Below are 22,209 nucleotides of genomic sequence, written 5' to 3' on the forward strand. Positions count from 1 at the left end.
TTTTACAAAACTAATAGCGTCATCTTACTTAACAGATAGGAAATGCTCAGCTTGAGGAAGTAAACCACAAGCAACAACAATCTTGCTATCTTAAGGACCGCACCAGATGTTAATAGTGTGCATCATGAAAAGTGAGATAGTGAGACAGGTAACACACTCACCTCACTCTTTAATAATCATTAGTTTTTTATAAAACATGTTTTTCCAACATGTGTCTTTGCATGAAATTTTTAGTTGCATGGAGGTCCCCTTGTTAGTAGTTATACTTATACAATCCATTGAGGATTGTAATGGGAATAGTTGTCAGAAGCGGTGGTAGCGGCGGCAGCTTTCTGCTCTCCGCTCTCCGTGCGGCTTGACTCCAGCTTCCTGCTAGGTCCTTTCCTCTCAATTTTTCTCATGCGGGCAATATTGCTGGCCGCAGCTGCTCGCTCTCCGCGGTGAAGCCTTGGCGCACCGTGACCTCGGGGGGCAGCTTCACCTCCTTCCCACCATCCTCCCCCCAGCCCCACAGCCCAGGCACGTTGGGCATCTTGGGCAGTCGGGTTTTTGGCGTGCAGCATCAGTGGACTATTGGGAGGACGTGTGGGAGCGTCATCCGGAATCCACTGGGGGGCCTCAGGATGCGTCCTGGCGCGGTAAGAACCTCACGTCTTTGCTGTCAGCTGGCTGATTGCATCTGATTGTTTCTCCTCCTGGAAGGGTAGCCTCCAGTTTGTGTGCTGCTTTTATCTACTCACATTGTTAATGTGGGCTGTAGTTTAGCCCAATATGAGCACTGGAATGGCAACACACAAGGAGTCTGGGGCCAACCCTATCTCTAAATTGGCCTTCGGGGCACTAGCAGACTCCACGGCCCGATCGCCAATGACTAACAGGGGTTGAGTATCAGAGGTTACAGCTTTAAGTGAGCGCAGGAGATTGAGAGAGCTTAGTAAGCAGGGTAAACTCCCTGCAATGAAAATATCCCTAACTGAAGATCTTGACCTCTCACATAAAGCATCAAGCCAAATTCAGGATCCTGATAGGACATCTGTGAAGGTTGGACACATAGTACAAACACCCCCAAGGATTGAGACACCCATGGTGTCCATCTCAGCGCAAGCAGAGCCTATTGGTCCCTCCATTGTCTCCTCTCAGTGGTCCGAGCACATGGCCAATATTGTCAAAGAATTACTTGCTTGCAAAGACCCATTTGATCTTGGCCTACTGGCAGAGGCTTTAAATAATTGGGCACAGAGTCTACAGCTGGCTAAAGTGAACACTGCTTCCCAGACGCATGGAGCTATCTATAGAGGTGTGCTGTTACAGGCTTCTAATGTGAATGTTGCCTGTCAAGCCCTTATACAAAGGGAAATAATACACCAAGGGACTCAAACTGATTTCTGTTGTAAGGATTCACTGGTACCTATTGGGGTAGTTGCGGATTGTAAGGACAAGATTCCCATCCCCAATACAGCTGGATCCCATGAATCCTTTCCTTTGGCATTGTAACATGAGGCAACTTTTGTATGCAAAGAGGCTAATCAGCCTACAACTGTGAATGCTAAACTGAAGAGAGTACTCTCCCGGAACTTACAACTAAAAAAAGTCACAAATGCCAAAAGATAAGGACGTGAACACACGTGACTTCATAACTTTATTCTAACTAATGTCCAGAAAATCGAAGGAATGAGTCCAAAGAAACCCTCGCAACAAGGTTCTTGCCTGGCTGCGTCAGAGAACAGGGCCAGGAGTGGTTAGATGCATGGACCTTATTATCACCCGAAGCTGAGCGTGGGAGAGCGGTCGCCGGTAGCCAAGAGGGAACTGCAGGCCAGGAAGCCCTGCCTGGCCCTAGCGGGCCTCTGTGAGTGATTTCTGTTGTTTTATTTAAAAAAAAGAAAAAAAAGAAGAATTATGCATTTGCGCTCCGAGCGCGTTGTTGTGCCTGCTCTCCCCTCCCCTCCCACTTCCTGGTCCTCCTCTCCCTCCCACCTCCCTGCCCGCCCACTCCCCCCTCCCCTTCCTCTCCTCCCTCGTCTATTACCACCTCGCTCCTGGGCAGCCCTCTGCCCGGCAGCCCCCTGCGGCTAAGGGCCCCAAGGCCAAGGGCGACTCCTGCAGTTGCGGCTCCCTGTGTGTCTGCAGGTGTCCGCAAGGCGCAAGTAAATTTCGCCTTCTCCACCTTCTTCCTGCCCACCCCCACCCATGCCTGGCCACTGCATTCGCACAGTGTCTTCACCTCACTGTGTTCCACAGTTGTGGTAACTAGGGTTTTTCTCTCCTCGCAGGATTCTCAAACTTAGGTGGCCTATCCACTGTGTTCCTAAAACACAATACTGCTGTTGTTCTGAAATGTGGTAACCTGTCTTGCCGTTCCTTCCTGTCTGTGGGCTCTCGCATCATCTGTCTCCCCCCCCCCTCCCACTACATGGTGCTCTCTATCTCGCCTGTCTTCTCTAACTGCTTCTCTATTGACTATCCTGCTCTCCTCACTAAATCTGGTAGGAAAAAGTTTAAAAAGGACATCCTGGTCTCCAACCCAGGCCTCCCTATCGCTGACACCTACACTAGTGCCTGCTCTAAGGAAACTCTCACTGACATCCTCTTTTTCGTGCCTTCACCTGACCTATGGACCCTTCATATGGTCTCTGTGCTCTCTCCTTTTTCCTCTTCTCCCATTAATGGTGGCACCCGTTGGGATGTCCTCTTGGCCCCCTTCCGCTCCTCTAAGGCCATCATTAATGTCTACGCTAATGGGACTGTGTTGGTCCAAGGCCCTCAGGCCAACCTTCACCTCTTTGATAGACGCTTCCCTCGCCTCATCAACTTCCTTTCCTCCCCTGCTGTCCCCCCCTGTCTTCGGCTACCTTGCCTCTACCCTCCCTCCCTGCCCCCTCTCGCACTCCCTCTTCACCTCCTTTACCATTATCGTAGCGCCTATCGTCTCGCCCAACTGTCAACTTGTCTCATCTCTCTGTCTCGTCTGCTTGCTCCCTGCTCTGTGTCCTTCCCTAGTGTTCCCCTCACCCTCTTCCTCTTCTCACCTCTCCCTACCTACTCTATGGTGCTCTCTGTCCCTCCTATCTTTTCTAACTGCTTCTCTATCGACTATCCTGCTCTCCTCACTGAATCTGGTAGGAGGAAGTTTAAAAAAGGACATTCTGGTCTCCAACCCAGTCCTCCCTATCGTTGACACCTACGCCAGTGCCTCCTCCAGGCAAACTTTCACCGACCTCCTCTTTGTCATTTGTATGGACTCTACACATGGTCTCTGTGCTCTCTCCCTTCTTTTCCTCTCCCATTAATGGTGGCATCTGGTGGGAGGCCCTCTTGGCCTCCTTTCACTCCTCTCAGGTCATCATTAATGTGTACTTGAATGGTACCGTCTTGGTCCAAGGTCCTCAAGCCAACTTTCTCCTCTTTGAGAGATGCTCCCCGCGCCTCATTCATTTCCTTTCTTCTCCTGTTGCCCACTCTCTCCCCTCCACGGCTTCCTTGCGTACCCCTGCTGTCTCCTCCTTGGCTACTTTGTCCTCTTCAGCCCCCCCTCGGGCTGCTTCAACACCTCCGCAGGGCGTACCTCTGATCTGTACCCCTCCCCGGAAGTCCTTCAAGGATGGCAACCTTCTCCACTTTGCCACTCTCAACTCCCGCTCTGCTGTCAAACATTCCTCTGATATCTGTCGCCTTCTTGAGGAACTGGACCTTGACGTCCTCGGTCTCACTGAGACATGGTTCACAGCCAGCTCTGTCACGGGCTTTGACACACTCCTACCTGAAGGTTACAAGATCCTCTCTGTGCCCAGGCCCAACCGTGCAGGGGGGGGGGTGTTGCCCTTATCTTCCCTGAGTGGATTCCTGCCACTGTCACTCCTACGCAGACCTACTCCTCTTTTGAATGTCTTGTCTGCCGACTCTCTCTCTCTCTCCTAGCCATTCCCTTACCGTGGCTACTATCTATCGGCCAGCTGGTCAAATTTCCTCCTTCCTCTCTGAGTGGGCTGACCTCTCCTCCTCACTCCCGTCCTCTACCACTCAACTCCTCTTTCTTGGGGACTTCAACATCCACCTAGATGCCTCCTGTCCCCCCACTGGACTCTTTCGTGACCTCTGCGACTCTCTCTCACTCTCTATTCTCCCGTCTGGGCCTACTCATTCTGCAGGGCACACTCTTAATGCTCTGATCTCTTCTGACCTTCCCCTCTCTGTCCCTCTCTCCACTCCTCCCTCCTGGAGTGATCACTTTCTCCTATCCTCCCACCTCACCCTCCCTACCCCACAGGCAAAGCCACCCTCATCATTGCCACCCACCTTCTCGGTCATCCGACCCATGAAGCGCGTGTCAGTTGCGGCTTTCGCTGCCACCTTCTCACCCCCCCCACTCCCCCTTCGGCTGACTCCCACCCTGACACAGCCCTCTCCTTGCTCCACTCTGCTATATCTTGATATCCTTGCCCCTGTCATGAAAATCCGCCTGAAGCCCAAAGCCAAATGTAACTCCTGGTTTGATTCGGATCTTGTCACCCTAAAACGCAAGTGCAGGGTGGCAGAGAGGAAATGGCGTGCTTCATGTTCATCCTCTGACAAACTGGCCTGCCGCCTGCTCCAAAGGCAATACCGTCTCTGTTCTCACCAAGAAGAGAGCCCTTATCCAAGCCAGCATGTCTGCGGCATCTAACAACTCGGCTGAACTCTTTAAAATCTGCAAGGAGCTTGCCAACCCTGCTGCAGTCTCTACCTCTCCTGTCCCCTCCCAGGCCCTCTGCACTGCACTGGCCTCCCACTTCATCTCTAAAACTCAGGACATCCTGTCCTCACTCTCCTCCTATCACCTCCCCCCCTCTCTTCCCTGCTCTTCCTCTGGCCCTTCTGCAGCCACCCCTCCTCCCTCCTTCTCTGCCTTCCCCCTTTTTTCTGCTGACGAGGTTTCCAGACAAATCCGATCTATGAAAGTCTCGTCTAAACAGATTCACCCCTGTTCCTCCAAAACTATCAAGGACCACATCGACTCCCTGGCTCCTGCCCTGGCTGACTTTTGCAACCACTCCTTCGCCTCTGGAGTCTTCCCATCCCCCCTCAAGCACTCCCTTGTGCACCCTCTCCTTAAGAAACCCTCTGCCGACCCCTCCTGTCCGGCTAACTATCGCCCAATCACCATCACTCCCTTCCTGGGCAAGCTCCCGGAGAAACTGGCCATCTCCCATCTTAACCTCCATGCTGAAGCTGTTGATAGTCTCCATGACCATCAATCTGGCTTCAGAGCGGCCAGAAGCACGGAAACTGCTCTCCTGAACATCCGTGAGGACCTGCTCGTGAACCTCGACTCCAACACTCCGTGTGTTCTCATTCTGCTCGATCTCTCTTCTGCTTTTGACACTGTCAACCATGCCATCCTGCTCAACCGTCTCAGTGATAACCTGGGTATCACTGGTCAGGCTCTGGCGTGGCTGACCTCTTTCCTTTCCAATCGACCCTCCCAGGTCCAACTTGGGTCCTTCCTCTCTGACATCTTTTTCTCCACCTGTGGCGTTCCCCAGGGATCTAATCTCTCTCCCTGGCTGTTCAACCAGTATCTGGCACTCCTTGCCCACCGCATCGCCGCCCTCTGCCCCAACTTTCAGTGCTATGCGGACGATACCCAGCTCATTTTCAGGCTACCCTCGGCCTCCTCCTCTCCCTCCCTCATCTCTGACTGTCTGTCTGCTATCCAGGAATGGTGTGCTTCCAATGACCTCTGCCTTAATGCTAGTAAGACTGAGATCCTACTCATCGGCACACCCACTCCCTCCTTCCCTGCAGCTCTCTGGCCGGCCTCTCTTGGCCCTCTTCCTGCTCCTACCTGCAAGGCAAAAAACCTCGGGGTCATCTTCGACTCCACACTCTCCTTCTCTCCTCATATATCTGACGTCTCTAAGAAGTCACATTACCAGCTGCACCTCCTCAGAGGTATTCTTCCCTTCCTCTCCTTCCCCCAGAAGCTCACTGTCTCCCAAGCCCTGGTTCTCTCAAAGCTGGACTACTGTAACAGCCTCTATCTTAATCTGCCTGCCTCCACTCTCCGCCCTCTGCAACTCATCCAGAACAGAACTGCGAGACTTGCCCTTGGCCTCAAGCCCAGGGACCGTATCTCTCCAGGACTGAAATCTCTACACTGGCTCCCAGTGGCTGCGAGGATTAAGTTCAAAACCCTCTGCATTGTCCACAAGGCCTTCTGGGGCCTGGGCCTAAATACCTTCAACTCTCTCTTCCTAAATATCTTCCTTCCCGAGCCCTACGCTCATCCGTCTCCAACTCCCTCAGGGTCAGCCGCTTCTCGAAGCAACGAGCTGGGGGTAGATCTCTCTCCGCGGCAGGGGCCTCCCTCTGGAACAGCCTTCCTGCCTCCCTGAAACTTGAGGAGAACCATCTCCGGTTCCGGAAGCACCTCAAAACCTTCCTCTTCACTTCTGCTTTCTCTCTCCCTCTCCCCTGCTAAATTCTTCACCTAAACTGCACTGATTCTGCAACTGGGCCACTCTCACCGACCTCGGTCCTGGGCCCAGTCACTCTTCACTTGCACTGCCTCCCTGGCAACCCCTGCACTGCGGGACTGTCTCTGTATCCCTACAGCCCCCCCCCCCCAGCACTTGTCTGCACTTACCTTGCACTTGCCACCAGCTGGCCCTATTTATTTATTATTTTATTACTATTCTACTTATTTGTACTGCATCCCCCCCTCCCCCTTCCCCTTGTACTTTTTCCCTTCCCCCTATCCCTGCACTTGCGCGGTCTGAATGACACCTGGCCTAGTAGGATCGTTGTCTGTCTTCCCCTTGTTCCCCCCTCCCTGCCTAGTCGCGCCTTGAAACACTTGTGTATAGGCGCGTTAGAAATGCCATATCATATATCATATCATAAATCAGAGCGATTGGTGTTCGCAACCTAACATGGATTGCATCTTAATGGGTTGTGGGGCTAGTACCCTACCTACCTTTCTTAGACGCTGTAAATATCTGCCCAAAGGTGCATCTAAATGTAATTTGATTATTTAAGTGTTACAATTCTCTCACTGGTAATGTTCCTGTTTTCTTTCTTCCTTATTATAGCCATAGTGTTTATTGATTAATGATTTACTGTAGTTCTGATGATGAGTTGCTATCACAGTTTGTAAATCACTTGCTTGTGCTTAGGAGAACTCTACCTCCTACACTATGTAGCGTTTATGTTTTATGTTGTTTGTCTCTATCTGCGCCATCACACCTACGGGTTTATTGTGTGCATAACACATGTAATAAAGTAAAGTAAAGTTGTGGGACCATCTGATGTTGTTTTCCAATTGCTATGTGGATTATTTGCGAATTTTATTTATCTAAATGGGGGTCAATTAGACCTTAGATGTTAGGCGGGGATACCAATCATTAAATATAATAGCATATTCTAAGATTGAACAAATTGACTTCCATTGGAGATTTTGCAAAAAATGTTAATAGCTATTTTTTTCTCTGTTTTTCCACCTCTCATCTCCTCCAACAGTGTGCTGCCATTCATGATTGATTATCATATGACCAATGTGTGTTAGTGATTATAAGGACAGTATATTCTCAAACTCAAGAGTTGCATTGCTAAAGTGTGCCCTGACGAGGACCCAATGGGTCGAAACACGTATTGGTAATCCTGTGTTTGGTATCATAGGTTCTAGTGAAAGTTTCCACAACAATTTTGCATTTGTAAACTTTGGAAACCCTGTGTTTGATATCTTAGGTTCTAGTGAAAATGTTCACGACAATTTTGTATCTGTAACATTTGTGAATGTCTATAGCAGATTATTTGACAAATTTGGGATTTGGTGAATTTCCATATCAGCACATGTAGTGAACTTTTTTGTTTGCAACACAGTGAACTGAACCTGTAGAGAATGAATTGATCTCAATGTTATATATTCTTAGTTTTTTCCAATATGTTTTGATATTATAGTAATAAAATATCGCATTGCTCACAGGGAATCAAAATGGCAGTACTATTTTATTGCCCATTTCTTCAAGAGGAGTGTAGAGCACGGAGGAGGAGAATAACTGAAGTATTTGACTTTCCTGAAGAGTTGCAAGTATTGTTTAAAAGGGCCCACATGTATCAGACAATGTTTCCTGATACTTTGGATGCTGAGTGCTGACCGAAAGGTGGGAAAGCGTCTCTCTTTGATGTGGCAGTTCAAGTGTGAAACGAAATTGCGTGTGTCTAATTTTGTTCTCAGTAGAAGGTCCACATCTTGCAACACATTAATGGCTGAAGCAGAAGTTGTAGAAGTAATAGAAGCTGAAGCTAGAACAAGTATTACCAAAGCCCATAGAGTGAACTCTATACAAGTAAATCCCGATGTGTGTGATTATTTCGATGCTGAAAATGTTGCAACGAAAATTATGAATTCTACATTTTCAACAAGGCAATAATCACAAACATCACCCCAGCCCACTATCCCCGCTCCCTCAACATCCCTAACCCTAATACTTTCCTCCGGCACCCAACTTACCTTTTGTCCTTCTCTGCAGTTCTCACCCTGCGACGTGAGTTCTGCCACCCCATTGAGAGGTGGATATTTTCGCTGCAGGGTCCTTTTCTTTTGACTTTTCTTTGAAACTTTGTCCCCCACTTTCCATTTCATGGAAGCAGGGGAACTCCTGCATCCCCCAAATTCCCTTGATTGTGTTGATCATGGAGAGCGGGGGATACCCCTGCAACCCTCGCTACCCTTGTTCGACATTTTGGGACTTCAGTTATTTTTCTAGTGCCGAATTCAGCATTTTTGTCAGTTCGTTTTTTTTTTTCTTCAAATTTTTCTACAGAACCCAGTAAATCGTGCACCTGTAAGAACTGTACATCAGTGTTGTGAAGATGTTGAATTCATTTTTACCCACAAGTCTTCAGCCAAAGCTGGAAGAGTGACACAACAGCTTTGGGGTAACCAGTGAAGGAAAGGTGTACAAAACTGGGGAAGGTAGCTGGGTACTTGCTAACAAAAAATGTCTTCATATCCGCATGACTGAGACTATTTGGAAGAAGAAGAAGTGGTCTAGAAGCTAGAAGCAGATTTTATGGTAGCTGCAAGAATGGAAAAGAGGCGGCTCTTTCTTATGGCATAGAAAGAAGAGTGCCTTGCCACCCTGTGGAGGTAGATGTCTTGTAGAAATTGCCTATCCTGAAGTTGCAGTTGCAGAAAATTACCTAATTGCAGAAGTTGTAGCAGCAGAAGCAGGACTGTGGCTGTCAATATTTGTCAAAACTGTTGAAGCTAAAACTAACTGTGGGGAAAGGGAGCTTGCTCTCACAGTTCTATCGCAGAAAGAATTTGCGGAGAAAGGAACAAACCTTAAGCAAAAACATCCTGACAAACTGTGTATATAAGACACTGCAGAAGTAGAAAGCAGAGAAGTTGTCAGTCGAAGAGGTACTTTTGTCTTCAACTTCATCTGTTCTTCCCTTGTAGGAATGTAACAAAGGAGTGAAAGCCGCCAGTAATCAATTGGCCACACTTCCAGTTTTGTATGATTTCCTATTTAGAGAAGAGTGTTGGCATAGAAAAATTGCCATGCAAACCTATCCTATAGTTTGAGCGCATGCAACTGGAGAATAGCCTTATAAGGCTTATAAGGCTATTCTCCAGTTGCATGCGCTACAGCCAACTTCATTTTTATTTGTAGCCCTGCTCTGGCCTGCTCTCTTCTTTCGACCTTAGACTACAGGATGGGTTTGCATGGCAATTTTTCTACACCAACACTCATACAAAACTAGAAGTATGAACAATTGATTGCTGGCCGTTTTCCCTCCTTTGTTACACTCCATTTTCAGCCCCAAGTTCTGCCTTCCTGGGCTGTCCCTTTTGTTAAATTCTTTCATTGAAGGAAGTACAGGAAACTCCATTGGTGCTGTTATTTTCTTTGTGGAACTATAAAGGAGGAATCTTTCCACCAAGCAAAGAAGATAATTTTGCCGGTGGATTTTAATTGTGTGAACTTTTGTTTTTTTGGAAATTTCCAAGACTATGGTTAGGACCTTTTTGTTCCTTGGAAGAAATTGACTTTGGGACTTTCCTGCAGGAGCAGGATCTGCCCAGGATCACGACAGGTCATCCAAGACACTGGGTGTTTGGTAACATTTGATTTATGTTGTATTTATGTTACTTTGAATGTTTATGTTGTTTAGTGTGAGGGTTTGTTTTGTGAATGCTAAGAAGTTTTCCCATAGATCTTAGAATAGGTAGGGAGTTTCCTGATAGAGTAAGTTTACTTAGCATTTTTGTTATCATTTTGTGTGTAATAAAATGGTAAATCCTGAGAAAACTCAATACAGTCGTGAGTCTCACATTACTGACCCCTCAAATTATGAATGCATCACATCATGGTGGGTAGGACCTATGATAAGAGGACTGAGAGAAACAGGGATGTGTAATGCCATGTTAAGCTGCCACAGTAGTCCAGCATGTTCCACTTGCATGTATTTATTTTTATTTATTGTGCATTTGTAAGGTGCTTATATATCAAGGAATGGTATTTCAAAGCACCCACAGGTCAAAGGGGAGGGAACAACGGAACAAAACAAGACAATGAGCAAATTAACAATGATGAGCAAAAGGCAGAGGCGGTTCTACTAGGCCTTGTGAACATTCATAACGTGCAAGTGCAGAGAGAGAGCCTGAGGGGCAAGTGCTGGAGGTTCCAAAGAGGGGGAAGTGCCAGAGAGTCGGTTGCAGGGCAACATGTAGTGCAAGGCAGTGACCACTTGGTAGGAGAGTGGTCACCTGCCAGTACAATAAGTTCAGGTCTGAGAAAACACAGGCCATTGGGTGCCCAAAGACAAGTTCAGGGGAGGGAAGAGGCTGAAGGCGATTCGACAGAAGGTCGGGACCTAGGACACATAAGGGCCCAGGCCACCAATCGCATGGACTGTGGGGTTTAGCACGGGAGGGAGAGGAGGAAGGAGGAGGAGAAGAGGAAAGTCTTGAGGAGCTTGCAGAATTTGAGGAGATCCGGCTCAAGACAGAGAGGAAGTGGGAGGCTCTTCCAGCTGACGAAGCCAGCCAAGGAACGAGATCGGCCACCCACTCGCTGCTCCGAGAAGCGCTTGACAAGCAGAAAGGTGGAACCAGAGGATCAGAGAGATTTGGAGGACAGTGGTGGTGAGAGGAAGTTGTAGATAGCATGGCCCCAGACAGCTTTATGGTTGATGCAGAGAGATTTGAATGTGATCCTTGCAGCAACCAGGAGCCAGTGGAGAGATTTTAAGGCTGGAGAGATACAGTCACTGGGCTTGAGGTGCAATTCACTGACCAGATTCAACAGGGAGTATTGATATAATTATCTCCTTGTTTGATTCTATGTCATCCTCAATATGACCTGGAGGGACAGAATAATATTCATGTCCAGGAAGTAGATGGGAATAACAGTCAAGTCTAGCAGTGCCAATATAGGCATGCACACTCTTGGCATGTACGGCCATCGCATTCTCCCACCTCTCCTGCTTTGCTACTGCAGGTTTTGCTGACTAGGCTGATGGGCACCCTGCTCGGGGGGCTGGGGTGGCGCTGGGCTGCTGGAAAGACCAATGGGCTACTCGCTAGCGGGTAAACTGGTGCCCCAATGTGGCCTATTTCCTGCTTTCATATTGACACTACCTCACGACTGGTTTCATGTATTGGTGTTTAATGTGTAGTTGTTACCTGTTTTCATCATTATGTTCCTGCTTTGTGACTCTCCATCCCATATTTTCACCTGCTTTAGGTAGGTGCTACTTTCATGTGCTGGTTCAGCTATAAAACCCACTTTCCATGTTAATCATTATTCAATCGTTAATCATTATTTCTCCAGCTCTCTCCATGTAATGTGGCTGCCTGAAGGAAGCAATGTAATCTCATGACAATCTCTATAGTTCTACAACCTATGGATGGGCATTTTTACACATAGAGGTTCCAGGCGAAATATCCACGGTATTCACTTTGTGGATAAACATGGGTCTGATCGGCATCACAAACAAGCGTTGGGTTAATAGCAATTATACTGCCTCGTTGGCCTCCATCGAAATCAGGCTCTTAGTTAGATATTTAGGGCCTAATTCTCAGGTTGTTTAGCGGGGAGCAAAGTGACTTTGCACTGCAAAAGTATTCTTTGCACTGTGCTAAATGGGCCTAATTCACGGAAAGACACTGAACCTGCGTGCGCCTGATTCATGGGATTAACACAGCAATGACAAACAAAAGTGCTATTAACGGGACCATAGAACACCACCACATTAAGCCCACCTACCTCCAACCCAACAACACTGATGGCAAACACACAGTGATGCGGCACAGCTAAAAGCAAATGAAAACATACAGTGCAACATCAGTGTACTGCACAAAAGCCAGCCTGGCATCACCAACATTCAAAGGAACATGACTAGTCAAGTGAACAACCATATACCTCCACACCCACACACATGGACACGCAATCCACATCCATGCAGACACCTGCCTGGCCATCACTCCACATAATCACATCAAACTACATGCTACTGTCACAACCAATCTATTGTGTATGCCATACACACATGTATCAATTGCACATGCACATGAGAGCATGCCATAGCAACAAGCACATACACATGTCAAGCACACACTTCACCTCAGAGGGCCCAGCCAGTGCCATGAGCAATCACATCAGAGTCCGTGAACTGCAATGCCTCAATGTTACCAAGCCAGACATCCACATGCACGTGTTGCTTCCAAGCGTGAGTGATGCACAGTCACACATTTCCATTTTGCGCACATACACATGAGCATCATGTCTGCACATGACATGGGCAACACTACATCAACTGGCACACTTGCCATCCTGGGACATCGCAATAACAAGCAACATTGCATGCGCACGGTCTGCAAGACAGCACTACAACACACAATGTAACAAAAGAGCACATTTAAATTCCAAAGATGCACACATGGAGAGCAATGTCTGGGGCATGCATGCAGACATCCGTCTCAGAAGCATACTTGCTGCAAGCCTAAGGTGGTCACTGCCAACATGCTGGAACATGAACATCACACAGGCACTGTACAGCAGTGCGCCACATGGCTACTCACCAGTCCACTCCAGACGTTGCTGTAATTCACAAACCTGGGTGTGCAGTGCAGGGTAAAACCTCTCCAGGAACCGCATGTTCTTCCCTTTCATCCAGCACCAGCATGCACCGTGCACCTCCGCAGTAGCACAGGCCTGGAGGAAGTGCATGGCCTTGCCATGGGTCCTGGATTTAAGATCCTCCCAGCGCTTGTGCACAGTCTTGAAGAAGTGAACTGCCACCTCCTCCGCATTGATGGCATCCGTGATTCCGGCCCAGATCTAATGACGTCCTTCCTTGCTGCGTTGCATTACAGGTTTGAAGAGGGAATCATAATGCTCCACGACCTTCGCCACCAGGATGTCAACTTCCCTGGCTCTAAAGTTGACAGCCCTCTGCTTCGCTGCCATGGGGCTGCCGCTCTGGTCTGAGCATGAAGGTGCAGAAATGGCAACCCCTGAGGCAGGTGTGGGTGGGCAAGGTGGTCCTGGAGCGGTGGTGGTGGAATGGCACGTGGTAAGTCCAATGAAGCAGCTGAGGTGGTCATAGGAGCCAATACAGCAGCATAGCCAATGGCTGGACAGCAGGCACTCCAAATACAGTGCAGGTGGGCAGCAGCCACACACACTGTGCAGGCAGCAGCAGATGGCAAAGTTGGAGGCAGCACAGGGCAGTAGGAGGCTGATAAAATGGTATGGATGCAAGAGCGTGGATCTTCCGTGTCTCACAATGATGGAAGCCGTGATCAGAGTGAAGGGACTTTATTTATTTATTTATTTATTTGGATTCTTAAAGCGCACTGCAGCCCGAGGGCATAGAGGCGCTAATAACTGAATAAATAAATAAATAAACTTTGCCCGTGAGAAATAAGAAAAGCATGGACATGTGAGATCTGAGGAAAGGCTCTCAGCACGTAACTCACGTGACACGTGCTGCACGCAGGCCATATTCGGGGATACATAAGTATGTGTAGAATCAACTCCGAATGTGTGTGCGAAGGGGAGGAGATGGACGAGTGGAATACTGTTTATTTTGGGGTGCCACGCAAATCTGTTCACTTCAGGAACCGTACAAACTTCTTATTTTGGTGGGGGATTTGCCTCCTCACATACGCGCATCTACTTTTGAGTTTTGAAAGTGTAATGGTGAGTCACGTGCGCATTTTTTTCAACTCGGGGTGCCCCTGTGTATCGCGTAACACTATTCTTACCTTTCTGGTAGCTTTCCAGGGTTTGTGTATGCATTTTATGCATTGATGAAGGCCACTGCATATCGCTTACCGCTTTTTTGTTATTTCAGAAGTTATCCTGGTATAGCGTACGCATTTATTTTTGTTTTGGGGTGCCTGTGCATTACGCATAGCATATTTTTCACACTTGGGGTACATTTGAGCGTTGCTGTACCACAGAACTACATCTTCCATCACATAGACTGCCCCCTCACTCGAATCGCTCGGGACAATTACTTGGTGTGCCTTTCATATTTACGTTACACCTGGAACATGAGTGGAAAGGCCTCATGAGGGAAAGGTGGTAGACGTGGCCGATGACAGGAACTTGCTGCGGAAGCAGCTGTCCCAGCCCCATGGTTTCCAGGAAGTACTGCAGAATCAGCTGTCCCAGTCCCAAGGGTTCCAGGACGTGCTGCAGAAGCAGCTGTCCCAGCCCCAATGGTTCCAGGACGCACTGCAGAAGCAGCTGTGCCAGCCCAAAAGGGTTAGGGTTGTGCTGCAGAAGCAGCTGCCCCAGCCCAAAAGGGTTAGGGTTGTGCTGCAGAAGCAGCTGCCCCAGACCGAATGGATAAGGGACGTGCTGTGGAGCCAGCTGCACCAGCCCCAAGGGGTAAAGCCATGGGCCAGGCCACTTGTGCAATGGCATCTAGACCCCATAGTCGTCCCAGCCACACAGGGGTGGCACCAACGCCTTGTGGCAAGAAGGCAAAGCCTGCACAGCAGGAACAGGCTCAACCCCATGACACGGCACAGGACACTGGCACGTTGAGGAAGAAGAACCGCTCCTCCTCACTCCTTGCCTCTACCTCCCAACTTCTCCTCCTCTGAGACTGGAACATCCACCTGGATGGTATCAGCCCTTCTTCAGGACTCTTTCACAATTCTTCCTCTCGCTCTATTCTTCCCCCTGGCCTGACTCACTCTGCAGAGCACACCTTGGATATTCTGATCTCCTCAGACCTCCCCTTCTCTAACCCTCTCACCACTCCTCTCTGTTGGAGTGATTAGCACTTTCTCCTTTCTTCCCACCTCTCTCTCTTCCCTGCAGGTCGAGCCAACTCCAGCACTGCCACCTACCTTCTCAGACATCTGACCCATGAAGCGTGTGGCAGTTGAGGCTTTTGCCACTACTTTCTCTCCTTGTCCTGCACCTTTGGCTGACTCACACCTTTACACGGCTCTCTCTAACATTCATCTATCTATCTCTGACACTCCGGATGTCCTTGCCCCTGTCATGACGATCTGCATGAAGCTCAAGACAAAGTGTAGCTCTTGGTACGATTCCAACCTCACTGGCCTTAAACGCAAGTGTAGGGCTGTGAAGAGGAAGTTGAGGGCCTCGGGCGCACCCAATGACAAACAGGCCTGCCTCCTGCTCCAAAGGCAGCACAGACTCTCTGTACTCTCTAGGAAGAGAGCCTACATCCAAGCCTGCATCTCTGTGGCATCTAACAACTCAGCCAAACTTCTCAAAATCTGCAAAGAGCTGGCCAATCCTGTTGCCGTCTCTACCTCTCCTGTTCCCTTCCAGGCCCTCTGCACAGCCTTGGCCTCTCATTTCGCTACTAAAAACTCAGGACATCCTGTCCACCCTCTCTTCCTCTACCTCTTCTTCCTCCTCCTCTACCACTCCTGACCTCTCTGAGGCCATCTCTCCTCATCCTTTCTCCTCCTTTCCCCTGTTCACCCCTGCTAATGTTTCTAGACAAGTCCGACCGATGAAAGTCTCATCAAAGCACTTTCTTCCCTGCACATCCAGAACTATCAAGGACCACATCGATACCCTTGCTCCAGCCTTGGCCAATTTCTGCAATCACTCTTTTGCCACTAGAACTTTCCCCTCCCCCTTAAGCACTCTCTTGTGCACCCCCTTCTAAAGAATCCCTCGGCCGATCCTTCCTCTCCAACTATCGCCCAATCTCCATCACTCCTTGCCTGGGCAAGCTCTTGGAAAAGCTGGCGATCTCCCAGCTTAATCTACATTCTAAATCTGTTGGTTGCCTTCATGGCCAATAGTCAGGCTTCAGAGCTGCCAGAAGCACTGAAACTGCTCTCCTGAACACCCGTGAAGACTGCCTCTCCAATCTGGACTCTAATCTCCCTTCTCTGCTCATTCTCCTTGATGTATCCTCTGCTTTTGACACAGTCAACCATACCATCCTACTCAATCGTCTATGGGCCTACCTTGTTACTACTGATCAGGCCCTGGCCTGGTTGACCGCCTTTCTCACCTACCGACCCTCTCTGGTCCAAGTGGAGTCTTTCCTCTCTCCTATCTCTCGCTCTACTTGTGGTGTTCCCCGGGGGTCTAACCTCTCTCCGTGGCTCTTCAACCACTACCTGGCACCTCTCGCCCACTGCATCACTACTTTACTTTCTGCTACAATTTTCAATGCTATGAGGATGACACTCAGCTCTCTTTCAGGCTCCCCTCAGTCACCTATGCTTCTTCTCCCATACCAGATTGATCTCTGCCTTAATGCCTGATAGACTGAGATCCTCCTCATTGGGACACCTGCTCCCTCCTTTCCTCTCTCTCTATGGCCACCCATGCTGGGCTCTCTTCCTGCTCCTTCCTGTGAGGCTAAGAACCTTGGTGTGATCTTCAACTCCACTCTCTCCTTCTCTCCTCACATCTATGAGCTATCTAAGAAGTCAAACTATCAGCTGCACCTCCTCAGAGGTATTCTTCCTTTTCTCACTTTCCCCCAGAAGCTCACTGTCTCCAGAGCTCTGGTCCTCTCTGGGCTGAACTATGGTAACAGCCTCTTCCTTAATCTTCCTGCCTCTACTCTTTGAGCTTTACAACTTATCCAGAACAGTACTGCAAGACGTGTCCTTGGCCTTAAGTCCAGGGATCGTATCTTTCCAGCTCTGAAATCTCTTCACTGGCTCCCTGTGGCTGCAAGGATCAAGTTCAAGACCCTCTGCCTCGTCCACAAGGCTTTTTGGGGCCTGGGACTCCTCTACCTCCAACTTTCTCTTCCAAAACATCTTCTTTCTCAAGCTCTCCACTCATCCACCACCAACTCTCTGAGGTGAAAAATAGTCCCTGAAGTAAAGTAGTCCCATTCAGGCCTCACGTTGGCTTGACTTCATTGCAGCATGGTCTGCATGAGGTAAGTAATGTACATGAGCCTGGTGCCTGTGGCGCCAGGACTGATTTCCTCTATGAGCCTGGTGCCAATGGTGCCAGGACTGTACCCAGACAGCCCCTAGCCGGGGCTGCTGGGTTTTTAGTAAGCACCTGGATGCCTGCTCCCGGGGCTGATGGGCTTGGTCCGGATGCCTGGGGGTAGGCATCATGACAAGCAGCAGATGTTGCATTCTGCACACTGACAGGGTGCTGCCTATGAGAGATCGGCAGAGGGCATGGATAGGGTGGCCGCTTTCATGATCCCCCAGCAACACAGGTGAAGCAACAGCTGCAGGTCATGCAGTCCACATGCCGCTCCCACAGGCTGTGCATGGAGGCCAACATCAGGGGCTGACGGACAGATTTACAGAGTCTGCAGGCATCCCTGCTTGCAGAGGGTCAGGCACAGAGGGAAGCCCTGAGGCATGAGTTGTTGGCCCACAGGGCTGAAATCCATGAGGAACATGCAGCCAGCAGAAGACTGTTCCTCCAGGAGATGTTATCATTGAGGCGGACAATCTCGGAGGAACTCTGTGCAACCCGTGAGGTTGTGCATAGTGACCTCCAAGCCCTCAGTCTGCTGGTGCATTCTTCAGTGTCACGCACGGCAGCTGCCACTGAGGACCAGGCCAGGGCACTGCATTGTGAGCCTCCAGCACAACTTCCACCTTCAGATTCAACGCAGGATGGGGGTGCCAGCACAGACATGCCTCCCGGTCCACCGTAGCCATGCGGTCCATGAGTCCATGGCGGTTTTTTTAATGATTTTTTTTTGTGGTCCTTGACATGCACCCATCCACTCCCCCTTCTTGGGTGGAGCCCCCTCCTCCACAGACCATGATGGACATTTTTTATTTTTTTGTACATTTTTTTATACTTTTGTTGACCCCAGGCCCAGATGTTGGCATGTTATTTTTGAGTTGCCCTTTCCAGGTTTTAATTAATCTTGAGTTGTGTAGTTGACCTCTCAAGGCCATGACGTTTGCAGTAGGGGGCATGCAGGCATGCATATTGAGGTCAACTTGCATATTTGCATGGTTATGCACAGGATGGCATGTGCAGGTAACTATGGGCTCTGTGTATCTTTGCACATGTGTGCTGTGTGAATGGCACTTCACTATGCCTGTTGTAATGTCTTCTCCCGTGTTGTTTCAGTAATCCGTGATGTGGCGGTGACTGCTGTCCCAGGGGAGACACCCTGCACCCTTTGAAGTCCATGCACCCCACCAGGCACTTGTCCTCCTGTCACTAATTTGGAGACACAGTTTCTGGTGAAGGTGAGGTGGGATTCACACCATGCCGGCGCAGTCAGCAGGTAAGCATCAGCACTGTCTTGCATGGTGATCATGCATTATAGTTCCACATGTTTTCTGCATATTTAACTTTACTTGTATGTGCTTTGCATGCTACCATGCCATGCTACTCATGTCACTGTGTTACCTCCCTTGGTCAACTCATCTATGCCCGCAACTACTGTGGTGTAGTGCATGTCATTGGCCATCTCCAATCCAGGCAGTTCACTCCTTGAAGTGTGTTTAACTTCGCTTTCCCTCTCACTGTCACTCTCTCTCCCTCTCTCTGCTGTGCTACGCTGCACTCGTGGGCAGATCACAATCTATGTCCTGTCACCCTCTTGCACCCTGTGTCTTTCTGCAGTCTGTGCTCTCTGCATATTTTCAGGATCCATTCATGTATTGTCATGGATGTGCATATTCTTTCTGTTGTTACTATGCAAGTCATTGCATTTAGGGGATGTGTCTCCAGATGGGTTGCATCATATGCAAGGCAGGTGGGTACCCTGTGCAGGTAAGTAAAGGGCATTTGCAGACCCTTGTGTGGTGTTTGGCTGGGAGTCTTGGACTGTGTGGCATCACATTGGATTGACGTGTCTTGTGGGGCATCAGTACTACTTCATGGGTGCATGTTTCACAGGGTATGGTGATGGTGATAGGTCTGGCCATGGTGTTGTTTCTATGGATTGGTGGGGCCATTGGTTTCATATTCAAAATTGTGGGCCTTGCTCGGGTGGTTGGGAGTGGGAGGCAGGGCTGGCTGTTTGTGGCCTGTGACAGCTCTTGATAGTTGTGCTGGTGTGTGTCTCATTGTACTTTGACCATGTGTACTGAGTGGCACTTCACATCCCTTGCAATGTTTGTGAGGTAATGGTTCGATGGCACATTTGGCCTCCCTGCAATTATGGTGTGCAGCCCCAGTTATGATCCACAACCATGGAACCATTGATGCAGATTTTTGAGCCATAATCTTGTGAATGGGGATATGTAACATGCACATTTGCTGCATGTCATTCAGAGGGCAGGCAGTGTGGGGGTTGTTGTTGTTTGTCAGTGTGTGTGTTTTGTGTGTTCGATTTGCATGCAGTGGGCAGGTGTTGCTGCATGTATGCTGGGACACATTGATGTTTGTCTTGTGAGTTGGTGTTTGCATGTGTTGTATGTCACTGAGGCGGGCCCATGGGTCTTGAGTTTTTGAGTGCATGGATGTGTTATCTGCACTCTTTTTCCTTTTGTTCTTTGTCTGCAGATCCTTCCGTGAGGGAATGATGGCTATTTCATGGAATTTGACTGTCGACTGCATGCCAAGGGGACAGGTAAGATGTGCATTTATCTTGATGATTATGGAAGGCTACTTTAGTTGCTACATGTCTGGATGTGGCAATTCTGGTGTGTCGCCCTCTTTGTCACAATTGTCAATTACTTCTTGCTCATTTTTGTTTTTTGGATGGGGTTTATTGTGGTCATGTTGCCCGATTGAGTCAGATGTGGATCGACACTGCACTGCTTTTCTGCAACCCACAATAGGGACATGTTTGTGCGCATCATGCACATTCTAGGACATGTGTGCATCAATATGCCATTCCGCTTGAATTTTGTGTCCATGTTAATTTTTTAAGCCATGTATGGCTTGCAGCTCAGACATGTTTCGGGATTTACAAAAAAAGGTAGCAGGCGCCCCTCTCTCGAAAAGAACACGGCATGATAACCTGTTCAGTGGTTATTAACCACTTTGAGAGTTCGCAGCCATCTGCTTTTTGCTCACTGTACCTTTCTCAGATGGATAATATCCTTATGCCGGTCAAGTGGCACAGCGAGTAGAGCGCTCGCTTTGACATCTGTGCAGAGCCTGCAAACGCAGGTTCGAATCCCGGCGGGGCCAAACTCAGCCTTTCATCCTTCCGAGGTCGATAAATGAGCACCACATACCGTGGGTAATAATAAGCAGCGCTCAGATACCTGAGGGTTCGTAGCGCTATATAAGTGCCAAATTATTATTATTATTATTATTTGCATATCAGTCTTTGCACCGAAATGCTATGGCAATTCCTCTCTGAACAAGAGTACCACCAGCAATCCCATACACGTGTTTCAGCCTTGTTGGGCCTCATCAGTGAGGTGAAGCTGCGCCTCTCTGAGCACAGTGAGCAAGGAGTCCACGTCTGGTTGGCCCCAGGTAACTTAGGGTAACCAACCCCAAGTTCCTCCTAAAAATACAAAAAAAGGTTGCAGGCGCCCCTCTCTCAAAAATAATATGGCATGATAACCTGCTCAGTGGTTATTAACCACTTTGAGAGTTTGCAGCCATCTGCAAATTGATATTTCCCATCTGTGAAAGGTACAGTGAGCAAAATGTGAGCAGAAAGCAGATGGCTATGAGCTCTCAATGTGGTTAACAACCACTGAACAGGTTATCATGCCCTGTTCTTCCAAGAGAGGGGAGCCTGCTACCCTTGTTGCATTCTTTGAAGGAACTTGAGGTTGGTCACCGTAGGTTACCTGGGGGCAACCAGACGTGCACTCCCTGCTCACTGTGCTTAGAGGGGCTCAGCTTCACCTCACTGATGATGCCCAACAAGGCTGAAACGCGTGTATGGGGTTGCTGTTGGTACTCTTGTTCAGAGAGGAATTGCCATAGCATTTTGGTGCTGGACTGCCCATGTGGGCAGGACAAAGACTGATATATAAATGGATATTTCCCATCTGTAAAAGGTACAGTGAGAAAAAGGCAGATGGCTGCGAACTCTCAAAGTGGTTAACCACTGAACAGGTTATCATGCCTTGTTCTTCCAAGAGAGGGGCGCCTGCTACCTTTGTTGAATTATGTTTCAGGATTTATCGCTGCTTACACATTTCACAGGTATGTTATATAGTCATATGTTTTTTTATGCCAAAGGGATGATTTCATTTAATGGTTGGCATGGTGGTAGCGGTGTCCTCTCTCTTCAATGTGTTTCTTTGTGAAACACAAAATGAAATATCATTTTAGTTCTAAGGGATAAACACAAATTTGCACTTCCAAGGGTGGTTTTGTGGGCATAGTGGGTTGGCCCATTGTCATCATTGAATGGCACCTGGTATTTGGCGGGATTGTGTGCACTCCACTGGGGAAGGATTTTAGGTGAAAAAAGATTCCACAAGCTGGGTATGTGCAGCCTCTCCACGTGCCCTTTTCCGAGCATCCGCAAGCGGTGTGCCTGTGGGTGTGAATGGTGTGCCACCACGATGTCCACCGGGACACCGCGCTGTGTTGCAACATTGTGCAGGACACATGCTGCCACAATGATACTGCAGACTACTGGTGGTGCATATACCTACATGCCACCAGAGTGGTCAAGGGAGCGGAAATGGGACTTGAGAACTCTGGTTGTGCGCTCCACTATACCCTGAGTTGCAATATGGGCAGTGTTGTACCTTACCTCGGCAGGTGTGTTGGGGTTGCGTATGGGCATCTTGTATGTGCTCAGAGGCTAAGCACTGTCCCCTGTAGAGGTGAGAAT

The 22,209-nt window shown here is 48.8% G+C and overlaps 1 long non-coding RNA gene across 1 annotated transcript in view; it reads left to right on the forward strand.

Annotated features, from left to right (window-relative positions):
- Nucleotides 1–22,209, forward strand: part of LOC138510943 (uncharacterized) — a 64,105-nt gene that overhangs the window by 444 nt on the left and 41,452 nt on the right. Inside the window, exons 2-3 of the long non-coding RNA XR_011280486.1 lie at nucleotides 18,573–18,732; nucleotides 19,959–20,025. This is a non-coding gene — a long non-coding RNA (uncharacterized lncRNA). The remainder of the gene's footprint in view (nucleotides 1–18,572; nucleotides 18,733–19,958; nucleotides 20,026–22,209) is intronic.

This window comes from Ambystoma mexicanum, chromosome 6p, assembly GCF_040938575.1.
Source record: "Ambystoma mexicanum isolate Mex_15411 chromosome 6p, UKY_AmexF1_1, whole genome shotgun sequence".
Taxonomy (NCBI): domain Eukaryota; kingdom Metazoa; phylum Chordata; class Amphibia; order Caudata; family Ambystomatidae; genus Ambystoma; species Ambystoma mexicanum.